Below are 16,427 nucleotides of genomic sequence, written 5' to 3'. Positions count from 1 at the left end.
CCCCCAGGGCTCCACCATGTCCTGCCGCCTTCCTAGTATTCCGGGCATCAGTCCACCTCCCTACATCTCCACTGTCACTGGCATGCTAGTCCAAGCCACTCTCCTCTCACCCGGACACCTCCCCGTCTCAGCCTTACTGCCGATGTACCGGCTGCCTCCAAACCATTCATTGCACAGCAACTGTAAAGATCGATCTTTAAATTAAAAATGACATGTGTGTGCATGAATGCATCTATATATATATAGATATATATATTATATGTATTATACATATAATTATATGTATTATATGTATTAATGTATATATATTATATATATAATATATATATATACACATTAAACTTACGTCACTTTCTAGCGTAAAACTAGTCAATGGCTTCCCATTGCTCTCAGAGTCAAGTCTAAAACTCTGTGACCCCTGCTGACCTCAGCACACCCCCCACCACCCCCTGAGCTACAGCCCTGCTCTCTCTCAGCTCTAGTCCTTCGCCTATGCTCCTCCCTCCACCAGAAGTACCCTCAGCCTTCCCCCTTCCACCCTCTCGACTTCTCGTTTCAGGTTCAGCTTAAACCCCACTGAGAATGGAGATGAGGGAATATCTCATATGTACATGGCAGCAAACTAACAAGATAGCTCTGCATAAAGACAAAATAACATAACACTGTAAGTTACTGTTGCTAATGAAAACAGAGAAGAAGGAAGCGGACTATTGAAGACGGAGTAAAATCGACAAAAAGGAAGTGACCACAGATGGAAAACCGTGGAAGCGCCAAAGCGCGGGGCACATATCCTCGCAGGAGCACGCTGCACACGCACGCCTGGGTTGACATGAAAGGAGGCGCACAACGGGCCAGCGGAGACTGTGCTGCACAACAGGACTATGCTGTAGAGAGAGGCTGCAGCTGACACCTGGACAGGCACAGCACGGAGAACCCTGACACCCGGTAAAGGGGCAAGACTCGGTATGACCAGGAGTTCTGGCCCTGCCTTTCCACTAGGCCAGCGGCAGCACTTTAGGTCTGTCTTTAGAGCCAACCATGACCCTATAATGACCTATGTACTTTTAGTCGTGCCCTCAGTTTACACAGGAGGAGTGTGGGGATAATTCACAGCTTGTTTAAGGAATATGCTGGGTACATGGTAGAACCTGCGTTTGAATGCGGCCACTTCGGAGCCCTCACAAGTCCACTGGGTGTCACAGGAAGTGCTCTGAGAAGATAATATAAAGCAAATAATGCTTTAAAACCTAATAACAGGGAGTCTGGCAACCGAAGCCTGCAAATTCAGCAACACAGCTGCCATTGTGATTTCGAGGAGAGCAGACATAGACCAGCCTGACGGCGATGAGGCTGGGGGAACAGGAGGCTGGGGCAAGACAGAATGCTGATTCCGAGGAATCAGGTCTCATGGTGGAGACGTAAAGGGATGCCAGGATTCAAAGATGACTCCACAGCTCCTAGCCTTGGAAACAAAAGCGATAGTGTAGCTAAACAGGGATGGGGTGGAGTGGCCCTGTTTTCCCATCTTAGATCTTTAGTGGGGGGTGAAGAGGAGACATCCAGTGGGAATGTTCAACCCACAGCTGCAGCAACGAGACCAAAGATTGGCTAGAAGAACAGAGTTAGATTAATAATTAGAAGTATTAGTTTTATATTTATGTATATTTCTTAAACCAAAGGAAGCACTGCTTTAATACAGAAAACTAATGATCACCAAAAAAAAAGGGGAAAAAAATTTTTAATAATTGACACTTCCCCACGCAATAAGAAGTACAGAAAGCGGCCCTAGCAACAGCACTCCTGTGTGCGTTAGTTCAAGTAAAAAACTCCCTGCCGCCTACTCACATCCTTTTCACACTATTCCACACGCACTGCAGGAACACCGCGGCATCTTTTCAGAACACAAAACATCAAGACTGCCTGCTCAAATGGATATGAATTTCAGCCAAAAAAAGGAAAGGCTGTTTCAACTGATGAGCAGCTAATCAATGTAAGGCATATAAACAAATAAGGATTGTTATAAAACGTTAAAGAAGCAATAGTGGATTTACATTAGCAAACAGGTGCATAAAGAAGACATCTGCAGACCACATAAAAAATTAGAATTGAGAAGGTTGTGTGGTCTCTATATCAACATGGTTAGGTATTATCAAAAAAAAGACGGATTTTAAAATCAAGTTAACAGGATGAAAGACGCAGTGTATCATTTATGTTTAAAAAAAAAACACTTACTGCAATTGTTTTTAAAATTAAGGAAACATTCAGATACAGTTGTGGGGGACTGAATAACATCTCCCACAAAAGACAGGTTCAAATCCAACCCCCTCCCCCACCGTGGCTGTGAACTCATTTGTAAACAGGACTTTGGAAGATGATATTAATTCAGGTGTGGCCAAACTGATTGAGGTAGGCCCTAATACAACAGGACTAAAGTCCTCACGAGCAAAGGAAATCAGGCCGGACACAGAAACCAGAGGAGACAAGGGACACATCAGCAGGTGACAGGGTTTAAGCCTGGGGGAGGGACATGGGCAACTTCAACCTTATCTGTAATGCTTCGTTTCTTTCATTAAAAAAACAAAAATTCTAAAACAAACATGCCAACATGTTAACATCAGTTAATTCCAGAGAAGCCATATGGTTGGCTATGTTCTCTCTGCCATTCAATATTCCTGAAATTTTACCCAAACTAAAAAACATTTTTTTTAAAAAGCCAGCTGGTCCAAACCCCCCAGCTAATGAAATTATCACATGAACTGTACCTGACACGTTCTCCCTGAATAACACAAGGCTGAAGCTCACCAGTTCAGCAAGCAGCCAACTTGTCTTTTGCACTCCTCACTGGTTTCTTGAACTGGAATGGCATAATTAGCAGATGAAATCCTAGTTGGAGCTTCTGGGTAGTGTGGACCAAGCCAGAGGCAAGCACCCCAGCAGTGCAACTGAGAAGGGGCATTGGCCTCAGTATCTCCTAAGGAAGTTAAAAAGAAGACTCAAGAAGCAACAAGTACAAAAAGACAACTGTGCCCCCAAAACTGAAAGCATTTCCTTTCACCCAATCACTGAACCCACCCCCACTCCAACTCCTTCCTGCTAACCTCCTGCAGAAACTCGCTATGGGCCGGTGGCCTAAAAGGTGAGACTCTGCATTAGTTCTTTTGGGCCGGTCAAGCATTCGCTATAGAAGCACACAGCATGCACTTCAAGAAATGCTTGCATTCATTCAACGATCACTGATGCCAGACTCTGTAAGAGGCACCAGGGATCTAGAATAAGGGCAAAATCTCAACCCTCAAAGACAGCTCTATTAATTTTCCTCCTCTCAATTTCTTAAAGTGTCCCCACCATAAAACTCAAGAAAATTCAAGTCTAAACCATGGCTAAATGATCCCTTCGAGTGATTACTTTCGTGGGCCAAGCTAAGACGACCTTAGGACAGAAGCCAAAAGCTTAGGGAGCTCCACGCCTCCCTAATCATCCAAACTACCATCGGCAGATAAGCCTGACACGGGTTATTCCCAGAATAATGGGAGATTAAAGAGAACAAAGAGGAGCAAAATGCTCATTCATCTTTTATTAAATTCCCTTCACCAGTAAGAGATTCAGTTCAGCAACTACTAAGTCCCCTGAAATTAACAGGACAGTGAAACTAAAAGGAAGCCTTCCTGGGCACCTACTCTGCACTTCGTGGGGTTTAGGAGCAATAAGATATTTATATTTTTAAAAAAAAGTAGTATAATAATACTATAGCTCAAATTTCAAGGAACAGAATTCATTTTAAGAAGATTTAGGCACAAAATACAGTGGTGCACAGTTTCCATTATTCTTAATTCCAGATTAGTACTAGCAACAGTGTAGTGACAGTCCCCACAATCTGGACTCCCAAAGGCAGGTTAGGACTGGGCGAAGGGGCAGGTGTGACCACAAACAGGCCATGTGGCCTGGTGCAGCAATCGGAGCGCCAACTTAGACAACAAGAGAGAGTTTACCTCGGGACACGTTCTTATGTCTGATGGGGCAGAGGGTGTGTCAACGAGAGTAATGGAAAGCATCAGGGAAAGACCTAAATACAGGCTCTGAAAGTCAAGCAGAGGATTGACTCAGAGCAGGAGACCCAAAGAAGCAACGGACGCTCCTAAACAGGAAAGACTTCTGAACCGACACACAGGAGAAGTGGAGTCGTAAAGGTCAGCCAGGAGCAGGTGGCTGCAGTCCAGGCAGGAGGAGACGGATACCTGGTTAAGGTGGGAGGGGCAGCAAAAGGAAAAGTGACAACACGACACAGCGTGAAAGGAAAGAAATGGCAGCATCTCATTACTGATTCAAAAGCAGAAATGGGAAAATTGGCTCTTGGGGGTATTTAGCAACAATGTTTTATTAATTAATAATGAATAACACTTACATCTATTGACGGAGGAGGCACCAGGCACTGTACTAAGTGTTTTGTGTGCATTCTGTCATTTAATTCTCACTACCACCACTCGAGGTACATTAGACTCCTTTTCAGGTAAGAAACATAAGGCATTGAGAGGTTAAGTAACTTGCCGTAGTCCACACAGTCAGCTGGGATCTGAGTCCTAGATGTTTGGTTTTACAGTCCATACTCTCAACCTTGAAGGTAGACAGCATGGAGGTCTCCCACTGATTACCTGGGGATGCCCCTCAGTTAAGCAAGCAGGACGCATGGAGAAACAGACATCCTGGGCACTGGAAGGTGAGAGGCAGAGTTTTTGTTTAGAAAAACACCAATCTTTATTTCTCCTCCCCATGAGGCTAAATCTACTTCAAAAACTAGGAGAACCTGATATTTATCAATATTCCCTTAAAAGGAAGTGCAGAGATGATTACTGCAAATTCCACCAGAACCATGATGAAATCCCCGGCATTTCACAGGCAGGTACAGCCTCACTGGAACTAAGTGGCTCGAGAAAAATCTGCCAAGACCTGCTACAGCTATCTCACCCCTCTCGTCCATGAGCTTCCATACCCTTAGTTAATTAGAGATCTTGATCCAATCTACAATGGATTGGAGAATACTTTCTTCTGACCAGTGTGTATACCACCTAAAAATGCTGGAGCTGATTTCGGAGAGAGGAGCAGTTGAAATCAAACATGCTAACTCTAAGACATTGAAATATCCAGGAAATATACAATGAACAATTGCAAATTTGCTACAGCAAATCAGGACCTGGTTGGGTTCCCTGAACTGGAGCTCATGGAAACCACAGGTATTTAGAAGCACCCAGACACACGACTACTGGGACCAAAAGGCACAACTGGGAGGGGGGAGTGAGGAAGTGGGTCAAGGATTGAAGACACTCCAACAATTAAGGGGCAGGAGGAAGAAGAAATGCCAGTGGAAGACACCAAAAGGACACCACCTGAGAAGCTGGAGAACTTGAACAGAATAGAATCACGAAATCTAAGAGGGAAGAGATACTCCAAAATCAAAGCAGTCTGTGTGAAATGCAGTCAAAGGTCAAGAAAATGATGGAAGGCAAAAGCTAAACCAGCACGGGTCATCTTTAAGAGAACAATTTCAGCAAACGAGGGGAACAGAAATAACTTTAAGAATTGTGTGCAATCTCAGGGGAAAAAATCACTCTTGCAGCCTCTATCATCCCTAAAGCTCCCAATGTCCAGTTAGGAAATCTATTCCATTAAAGCCAGTTAGAGCCCTCTCTGCCCACCCCCTCCTCTCCTCCTCAGTTGAACCCTCGACATTGCCTGCACCATTGCAGTGACCTCCTGCCTTCTGGCCGGCACTAAACCAGCAGAGAGAGTTATGGAAAGTTCACGTTTGATCCTGACGCTTCTGTAAAATCCTACTGACTGGTCTGTCAGACTAAGGTACACCGCAGTCATCTGAGGGTACACATAAAAGCGACACCTCGTTCTGGAGAGTCCACTGGATATGATGGTAGTATTTTTAATCTGAGATCAAACACAAAACTACAAAACAATTTCATGCCTGCAGTGGGCTACATTTTGATGTGGCCCCAGACTTTCCCTGGGCAAGCTGTTTGCATTAAGGTATACACTTGGGTGGAAAGTTTTTAGAAGCACTGAACAAAGCAGGTAAGACCCGCACTTGTCCAGGTAAAGGTAAAGAGCTAAAGAAACAAAGCTCGAAGGTGTAAAAAGGAGAGGAACAGTCCAATATGTATTCTAATCAGATGCTGCTCGCACACATTGGTCTCTGATGTATAGGAGAGTGCTTAGCTTGGATTTGAGGCCTGGTTTTAGCTCTTACGAGTCATAGACTTAGGGAAAATTATCTTCTCTGTGACTTGGTTTTTCCTTTTGTAAAATGAAAATGACAGTACTCAATGGGCTGTCGTGAGAATGCAACATGAATATGTAGGGAGAGCCTGCTTAGCACAGAGCCTGCCATGGAATAAGGGATCAATAAATGGCAGCTATTATCTTCAAACTCCAGGCTTGTCCCAATTCTGGTAAAGAATTTCAAAGATGCATTTAAATCCAAAATTATCGTCAGACAGAAAAATGTCTATTTTGATAAGGAGTCTTTAGCACATCAGTCATGGTCTGTCTGAGGGATCCCTGAAGCACCATATGCAAAAACAAGGGCAGATTTTATTCATTAATTCTAGAGCCCCTCTGAAGATCAGAAATAGACCCAAAACAATAGACACCAAGTCAACGTCACTTTAGTTATCCTTTATAAAGTGCACTGTTCTGAAAACTAAATTTAACAGATCTCAATGGTTAGTTGAATAGGCCGTGTGCACAATGGTTACTTAAAAACTAAAGTACTTGGGCTGTGCAACAGTGGCTTAGTGGCAGAGTTCTCGCCTGCCATGTCAGAGACCTGGGTTCAATTCCCGGTGCCTGACCATGCCAAAAAAAAAAAAACTAACAAAGTTAAAATACTTGACTGAGGATACACGAGACACCAGCTGGAAAGATCAGAGTCACAGAGATGACTCCTGCTGGGTATCAACAGCAGCTCCCAGCAGGGGTTGCACAAACCTACACAGATATTTATATAATCGTTTGTGGTCAAATTATGAAAAAGCATCTAGGGAGGGAGGAACAGCTTAAAACCTGCCTGGCCTGAAGCAGAAGGACCTGTTTCCAGGTCCAGTCATCACCAGCAGGAATCAGGGTGGAGAAGGCGGCAGCTGAAGACTCAGGCATGTGCCTTTCCTTCACTTTTATCTCACCCTCATTCCCATATGAGTATATCCTCTTTCATTCCATCTGACTGGCTCCTCCAAATAATTAATTGCCTTGCTTCTTTTTCCCCCTTTCTTCCAAAGAAACTTTTATTTTTATTTTCTATCATCCATTTCTCAATTTGACAGCAAACATTTTAAAGTGGGGGGGAGGGCAGATATTTTAACTTCTGTTTATCATTCAATCTAGAGAATGCCAGTGAAAGTTTATATAACTTTTAAAAATCAACTTTTGGCCTATATTATTACACACTAGGCACCTTGAGGGCAAAGATGTCTTACAATACTTAAAACGCTTTCAAACCTGCTCTCAGAATACAATGTAGATATTTGGGCAGTAAATAAAGAAGTACTTGCAAGTTTCCCTTGGGGCACTCTGGAGAAAGGAGAAAATATTCAATTTCCCCATTTGGAAAATTTCTGATATTCTCACAAGCAGTAGAGACAACCAAAACAATAGGCTGAGCCTTGATCTTGGGGTTAGCCCGTATGAAACTTATTCCTGGAAAGGATAGGCTAAGCCTACTTAAAATTAGGCCTAAGAGTCACTCCCAGAGAACCTCTATTGTTGCTTAGATGTGGCCTCTCTAAGCCCATGTGGCAAGTGAACTCACTGCCCTCCCCCCACTACATGGGACATGACATCCAGGGGTGTAAATCTCCCTGGCAACGTGGGACAGAAATCCCAGGATGAGCCACCCGGCATCAAGGGATTGAGAAAACCTTTTTGAGCAAAAGAGGAAGAGAGAAATGTGAAAAAATAAAGTGTCGGTGCTGAGAGATTTCAAACACAGTCATGAGGCTATCCTGGAGGTTATTCTTACGCATTATATAGATAATCCCTTTTTGGTTTATGGTGTATTTGAGTGGCTAGAAGGAAGTACCTGAAACTGTAGAGCTGTGTTCCAGTAACCTTATTCCTTGAAGATGATTGTATAATGATATAACTTTTATAATATGACTGTGTGATTGTGAAAACCTTGTGTCTGATGCTTCTTTTATCTAGGGTATGGACAGATGAGTAAAAATATGGATAAAAAATAAACAAATAATACAAAGGTTAAAATAAATTGGGTAGATGGAAATACTAGTAGTCAATGAGAGGGAGGGATAAGAGGTATGTTATGTATGAGTTTTCTTTTTCTGGAGTGATGCAAATGTTCTAAAAAATGATCACAGTGATGAATACACAACTATGTGATGATATTGTGAGCCACTGATTATAAACCATGTATGGAATGTTTGTAAGTTAAGATTTATCAATAAAAATATTAATAAAAACAATGAATATACTGCAGATAGCTACAAAAAAGGGATAACAGTTACATGCAATAAATGCATTCATCTAAAGGAAATAAAAATCTTGCCTTAATCAAAAAAGTCAAACTCCCTAGAAGTGTCAAGAGGTTTTCTCCATTTTCTTCATTTTAAATGAATTTACTATTTTCAGAATATAACAAAAGAACTTTTCTATTAATCGTTTCCTTTGGATTTACTTCTGAAAACCAGTGCAATTTTTAGCTTAGCATTTCAAAAAAAAAACAATAAAAGACGAATTTAATTTACTCATCCTGAACAGACTTGTTCTATAATCTAATGGACCAACTCATTATGTTGAAAAGCAATTTAAAAAATAAATTAAAAAAGAAAAGATCAAACATTTAACATCCTTTTTATATGTATATACTATCTCAAATAGTTGATAAGGAAAAGTTTCTGGTTATAAAAATAGTCTAATAAAAAAAAGGAAGTTAGAATTAAAATATGCCCATTTTGATCTAAGCAATGATTATCAATGACCAAAATATCACAAAAAGAGACAAACTCAACTTTATCTGACTCCTGCTAGAAATATGCTCTACCACCTATGAAGCAGTTTTGCAAAAAATACATATGTATATATATATATATATCACCTGAATCAGATCAAGATCTGATTTCTCTTTACAGGAAATATGGGAACAGGACATGTTAAGCCATGCTACCTGCTGTAATCCTTTCTTTAATTATGATGAAGTTTCCAAACAAGTACTTCTTGATAAATCACCATACAGGAAATTTCTTCAAAGTATTCTTTGTGATTATCTTCATCTTAGAAGATGAGTAAGCGCATCAAACATTAGTATGCTGATGGATGTATTTACTGCAGCAAGGCAACAAAATTAACAACTTCATACAGATCTGGAGTTGCTAATCTCAGAAAGAATTTATTTCCTAGTGTTACATCTGTTCTTTTTGGAAAAAAAAACATAGCTGAGCTGGTCGCAGCAGCTCTCCAAGTCTAGAAAGACAGGTGTGGGAGCAAGTAAGATACCCAGAACTCGGCTTCTGGTTCAGCAGCCTTGGAGGAGACAAAGTCACTGTGAAAAGCGACAACTGCAGTGACAAGAGATTGAATACCAAGTCAGTTCTCAAAGCGGTCCCTAAAACCCAGGGAGGGGGAGGTCCTGGAGAACCACAACATTAAGACTATTTTTATAATAACGCTGGGAAGTCATCTGTCACTTTCACTGTGCTGACATTTGTCCTGATGGTTTGAAAGCAATAGTGGGTTTTAAAATTGCTGGCACCTCAGCCCACAAATCAAGGCAGTGGCACCAAACTGTCCAGGGAGCTGCTGTATTCTTCACCACTATTAACTCACAGTGACCAAGATGCCTGTTTCACGTAAGGATGTCCTGGATTAGATAATGAAAATTAATAATTGGGTTAAATCTCAACCTGTGAGTACATGGATTTTCAATATTTTTATGAGGAACTAGGAAATACACATAAAAGACTTCTGCCACATACCGAAGGAAAAGGTTGGGTCACGAAAAATATCTGCACAGTTATTAGAGTTGCAAGATGAACTAGTAGCTTTTTTTAAAATAGAATATTTTTATGTGAAATAACTGAAACAAACTATGGTATTGAAACACGGGTATTTGTTATTTTATTAAAAACAAATCAGATGAACCCACTGCTTCAAGGAAAACAACAGACATTTGTTGCCAATGATAAAATCTGAACTTTCAAGAAAGAAAATTGATATTTTGAAAACATGCATCTGCCACCAAGAACAGACTGCTTCCCAATACTTAGACTTTTCTGATGGGATCATTTGTGATTTTAACAAATACGATATCATAAAATATGCCAACATCTGGAAAAGCTGCATAATTCAGTAACCCAACATTTTCCAAATTGTATGTGGGTAACTATATTCATTCAGACTATAAGATGGACTAATGGATTTAAATACAACAGAGGCAGAAAAGTTTAGTGATTCCACCCTGCAACTAAACTGCAGGAAATAATCATTTACAGAGCTTCAATGTCAATCAAAGAAGAAAATCCACAATTACCTGAAAAGATTATCAAAATTGGCCTCCCTTTTCCAACTACAGACCCGTGAGAAACTGGATGTTCTTCACACACTTAGACCAAAACAAGCTATCACAGCAGACTGAACGCAGCAGCACACACAAGAAGGCAGCTCACTTCTACCACAGATATTGAAGAGCACTGCTAAGGCCACGGTGGCTCAGCGCGGAGTTCTCGCCTGCCATGCCAGAGACCCGGGTTTGATTCCTGGTGCCTGCCCATGCAAAAAAAAAAAAGAGCACTGCTAAGGAATGAAATCATGCCATTATTCTCACTAGACTGTTTAGACAAAGTTAATTTTCATAAAGAAGTGCTATGGTAAAAGGGATTATTTTTAGATGAATAAATAAAATATTCTAGGGTTTCTAACAGTAAATATCAACAGCTATAACCCATACAAATAAAAGGTCGCTGGGCTCTTTAGAGACTTTTAAGAGTGTGAGTGGTCCTGAGAACACAAATTGGGGACTGCTGCACTTACTCCTCCTGAGTTCACTGGACTCTCATAATAGCCTCTTTCTTGAAACTCTAGTTTTTAAAATAGCTAATTTGATCTGTCTACACTAGTGGGTTAAGGAAGCTAGAGATAAACTAGTTCCCATCCCCTTACTCCTCCAGCTTACTCAAGAATACCCAAAGCACGTCATTCAAGGCAAAAGAAATAAGTACCTCACCAGACTGGTAAACTTTTCAGGATCAGGTTTATAACAAGTCACTTAAACCTCAGGATTCGAAGTTAGAATTGTGGTCTCAACCCTCCGATGTGTTTCCATGTGTAACAGTATGTGTAGCCAGGAGCTCAGAACTGCAGACACAGTATCTAAGATGAGTAAAGGACTGCAGAGACTTTGTCTTATCCTTAGTAAAACAGCGAGCTGCTATAGAGTTTTGAACAGATAAGTGGTATGGTCGACTTAACATTTTTTAAAGTCCACACCTGATGTTGGGTAGGAATGAGTTTTTAGGGCACAGGCTAGGAGCAGGGAAGTTATTACAATAAGCTGAGTAAGAGATGATGATTTCATTTCTTCTACAAAAGCAAAACCATTTATTTTCTAATATTACTACTGACAAATACGTTGCAGTGCAGAGCTGTTATTAATTGCCATAGAGCGGTAGTATAAATCTGCCTTGTATACACCCTGGATTGTGGCAAATTATTCTTTTTTTTTTACTTTTTATGAGGTAACATTTCAAACATATCCTGTATCCTGAAGCGGAGAGAATAGTATAATATAATGAAATTCCAGGTAGCACATCACCCAGCTTCAATTCATAGCCTCTTGTTTCACCCCAAATGATTAGGCAATCATTTTTTAGCACTGTTTTCTTATTACCATAATTATAATCCTATTATAAGGCTTTGGAAAAATAGACAAATGCACAAAGAATTAACTCACCTATAATCTCTTTTTTCTTAATTAGAAGTTTCAATTAATTAGCTTGTTAACTTAAAAGGCATTATAATTATTTTTTTTTTGAGGGGGTGCATGGTCCGAGAATCGAACTCGGGTCTCCAGCCTGAAAGGCGAGCACCCTACCACTGAACAACCCGTGTAGTCAAAGGCATTATTTTATTACTAAACTGAACTATAACATATTAGAATGCAAATATGTTTCCTATAAATTAATTTTCATAATTATGAGAAAGATATGTAAAACTTCCATGCAAATATACTCAAGTAGTATCCAACAGAGGACCCCAGTTGCTGCTTGGTAATGTATCTTACTAAGTAAGGAATGCACTGTCATTTTTTCCTTCTAACTTCTCGCTCTTTCTAGCTGAACACAATGCCATCCGATTAATTTTAAAAATCAAAGCTGCTTAAATATGGTAGAGATGGTTTATCTCTTCCCAGTGTATTCAGATGTGTCTCCCTGCCTCCACATATACAGGCAAAACCCAAAGGTAAGAAGCTATATACACCGGTTGTATTTTCACAGGCACATAACTATGTGCTTGTATCTTAATATGGAGGTAGATGCATCATTATAATTTGATTTTCCTTGGAGCTTGCCCATAGACAAAATGTTATTCTCTTGATAATTACTTATTTTTATTACATGAATTTTAAATAAGCATTTCTAGATTCTGAACCAGTCTTTCAGTTTGTTTGTTTTTTTTTAACTTTTTTGCTGTAAAGTATAACATATGTATAAAGCAAAGAAATGAAAAAGCAATAGTTTTCAAAACACTCTCCAAAGAGTAGTTACAGGACAGATCCCAGAGTCTGTCATGGGCTACCATACGATCCTCTCTCATTTTTCCTTCTAGCTGCTCCAGAATATAGGAGGCTAATATTTTTTTTATCACCACAATAGACTTTTTTTCTTTCTTTTTTTGTGAAAAATAACAAATACATCATAAAGCAATAAATACCAAAGCACATCACCACAATTAGTTGTAGAACATATTTCAGAGTTTGACATGGGTACAATTCCACAATTTTAGGTTTTTACTGCTACCTGCTCTAAGATGCTGGAGACTAAAAGAGATATCCATTTAATGATTCAGCATTCACATTCATTTATTAAATCCTATCTTCACTGTATAACTCCACCATCACCTTTGATCCCTCTCTTTAGTGGTGTCTGGGCCATTTTAACTTTTTCACGTTGGAAGGGTCTGTCACTAATATTGGGGTAGGAAGGTGGAACTATCTGATGTTCTGGAAAGCTATAATCTTAATGACCAGAAATAAGCATTGTCTTATTTGAGTATCATATAGAGATATGAACTATAATACATGGACAATTAAGAATTTTGCATGAAAGTAAATTTATTCTTTATTACAAAATTATGATTATTGTGATTATATGATGTTGTCATCCTTTGCCCATTTTATATTAATATTTCCCATGGAGAAAATATTAAATGTCGACGGCTGGACATTGAGGTTATTTCTAATTTCTTCAATGTCAAAACATAGTAATGGCGGGGTACAAGGGTAGTTCAGTGGTAGAATTCTCACCTGCCATGTGGGAGACCCAGGTTCAATTCCTGACCGATGTACTTCCCAAAGAAACAAACAAGCAAACAAACAAATGAAAAAATCAAACAAACAAAAAAATTCAGCAAACAGTGATGCAATAAGGGGACATTCACATGGAAAAAGAATGAAATGTGACCCCTGGCATACAACATACAAATACATATATATATTTGTAGATTGAACAACTGAATATATAAATTGAGTGTATATCTAATAACAACATACACAAAGCAACATTACACATGAATTACTATAGAAAAAACTGGGCTCCTGGATATACATTTGGAAGCAATTGATAGCAATGAGACAAGGAAAGTTGGTCCCTCTGGATAGGATTACTCAGCTAGAAAGATTAACTACAGACTAAGATCACCCTTTATGAAAATGATCAAACCTAGATGATTTCAATTAGGAATGCTTGCCTAAAACACAATATTAGCAAAATATATAGTATTTGGAGAATTATTAAATCAACTTTACAGGGAATTTAAACTCTGCAAAACTGCTGAGCAGCTGCAAAATGAAGTTTCCCTTTACTGAGAATACACTAGGTGCTAAGTATAAAAATTAAATAAGGCAATGTATATTCCTAACCATCTGATCATTGAAGGGAAGACACGAGCATAAATGATAACAAAACAATGTTTCAAGTACTTTGTTAAGAAATATGCCAGCTGTTATGACTCACTGAGGAGAGAAATAACTAAGTTTGCCTGGAGAGGAAGGAAAAGATGACATTAAAATGAGCTCTTTGAGAAAGAAGAGAACTTCTCTGAGAAAAAAAAGAAGAAGACGACATAGAAGAGCCATGCTGGATGAAAAGATGGAGCATGGGGTGTATTGGGGAGAAGATGCGAGAATAATCTTCCAGTGCTGGGATCACAGGATCAGGAAGCAGCAACAGATGGAATGAGAAAAAGAGGGCTCAGCCAGCCACCGAAGGGCGATCCACATGGCAGGAACCCTAGCAGTCATTCTCCGTGCTCTGGCAGATGAAGGAAGAGAACAAATCACATTTGCTACTGCAAAAGATAACCAGCAGTTCAGAAGATGAGGAGTATGGAATTAAATCAGGAAGATCAGATAGTTTCACTAAGCCAGATGAATACATTGCTTAAGTTGTTTAGGTCCATTTGACTGAAATGCTTCTTACCTTGTATTTGCCTCATTTCCCCCATTCAAACAAAGTGCAATGTCTCAAGGTAACATTACTGACAGCAAAAACCACCACCACTGTTCAAGTTTGCTAGCTGCCTGAATGCAATACACCAGAGATGAATTAGCTTTCAATAAAAGGGGATTTATTTTGTTAGTTCTTCAGAGGAAAGGCAGCTACTTTCATCTGAGGTTCTTTCTTACGTAGGAAGGCTCAGGGTTATCTTTGCTGGCCTTCTCTCCAGGCCTCTGGGTTCCAACAACTTTCCCCAGGGGTGATTCCTTTCTGCATCTCCAAAGGCCTGGGCTGAGCTGCAAGTGCTGAGATGAGGTATGCCAAGCTGCTTGGGCTGTGCTACATTGCACTCTCTCATTTAAGCACCAGCCAATTAAGTCAAACATCATTCATTGCAGCAGGCACACCTCCTAGCCAACTGCAGATGTAATGAACAACAGATGAGGTTCACATACCATTGGCTCATGTCCGCAGCAACAAAACTAGGTGCCTTCACCTGGCCAAGTTGACAACTGAATCTAACTACCACAACCACCATCCCGTGTGTGGCACATGTTAGATGTAGGTGCTGTTTTAAATTCTTTGCATCATCAATTCATTCAATCCTCACACCAACCTTATGAGAAACAACCAACTATTATCCCATTTTCACAGAAAAGCAAACATGTTTCAAAGTGTTAACTGACCAGCCCAAAGTAATGCAGCTAATAAGCAGTAGACCTAGCCTTTGAATTCAGGCAGCGTGGAGGGTTCCAGGCTCTACATAGTAGGAACTATGGCATGGATTATTAACTGAAAGGAGAAGGCCAATTCAATCTCATAATTTTCAAAAGTAACTGAGAAAAGACTGAGGGACTTACCAAGATTATATATATAGATATATATAGATAAATATAGAATTAGTGCCTCTTCCTTCCCTGCCCCTTATTCGTTAAACACCATGCTGCCCCTTTCCCACCACTGATATTCAAAATCACACTGAAACTCATAACCAGCAAAAAAGGAAAAAGAAATGAAAGTTCTAAAGACCAGAAAGGAGGGCAACAGTGGCTCAGTGGCAGAGTTCTCGCCTGCCATGCCAAAGATGCAGGTTTGATTCCCAGTGTCTGCTCATGTAAAAAAAAAAAAAAGCATCAACAATAAAGACACTGAAAAGTGTTTAAAAAAGAAAAGAAAAAAACCAGAAAGGAATAAATAAAACTGTCACTATCCTAAGATGATGATGCTGTAAGTAAATACATACCAATAAGTCTATAAGTAATTTATAACTAATAAGTGAATTTAGCAAACTTACATGGAATTCAAGATCAATACACAGAAATCAATTCCACATACCTACAATGAACACTTGAAAAATGAAATTTAAAAAGAGATAACATTTACAAAAATACCTAAAGGTGTCAAATACCTAAGAATGAATGGGACAACAAAAATGCAAGATCTCTCCATATTGAGAAAACAAATGAGACATTACTGAAAGAAGTTTAGAAAGAACTAGAAGACTACATACTCCATGACTCCATTATATAAACTACATAAACCACTGTTATTAATCCATGCTGATAAAAGCTAAGGCCATGAAAAAGGGCATGAGATTGGCTTTTGGGGAGATGATAGTGTTGACCTAATAATGCTGGTTACACAATGTTCATGTTTGTAAAAATCCAGTGAGTTGCACACTTAAGATATATGCATTGT

General features: G+C 39.7%; 2 protein-coding genes and 1 pseudogene across 6 annotated transcripts in view; 2 read left to right on the top strand and 1 right to left on the bottom strand.

Moving 5' to 3' along the window:
- ANKRD26 (ankyrin repeat domain containing 26) overlaps positions 1-16,427 on the top strand; it is a 1,272,391-nt gene that overhangs the window by 1,063,973 nt on the left and 191,991 nt on the right. The gene's annotated exons all lie outside the window — the stretch shown is intronic.
- Positions 1-16,427, bottom strand: part of MPP7 (MAGUK p55 scaffold protein 7) — a 240,271-nt gene that overhangs the window by 213,758 nt on the left and 10,086 nt on the right. Inside the window, exons 1-3 of one of the 5 annotated variants that reach the window (XM_077152947.1) lie at positions 10,547-10,778; positions 4,403-4,707; positions 2,803-2,971 (exon numbers count right to left, since the gene is read on the bottom strand). The exons of 2 other annotated variants lie outside the window; for them this stretch is intronic. The gene's annotated coding sequence lies outside the window, so the exon portion shown is untranslated. Of the gene's footprint in view, positions 1-2,802; positions 2,972-4,402; positions 4,824-10,546; positions 10,779-16,427 lie in introns of those variants that run through there. 2 more of the 5 variants (XM_077152953.1, XM_077152960.1) reach the window with 2 other exon arrangements.
- The window catches only part of LOC143679887 (protein TFG-like), a 149,079-nt pseudogene continuing 132,668 nt past the window's right edge, over positions 17-16,427 (top strand).

This window comes from Tamandua tetradactyla, chromosome 1, assembly GCF_023851605.1.
Source record: "Tamandua tetradactyla isolate mTamTet1 chromosome 1, mTamTet1.pri, whole genome shotgun sequence".
NCBI lineage: Eukaryota > Metazoa > Chordata > Mammalia > Pilosa > Myrmecophagidae > Tamandua > Tamandua tetradactyla.
Note: the sequence above shows the minus strand (reverse complement) of the source record. Positions and strands in the feature narration are given on the sequence as shown.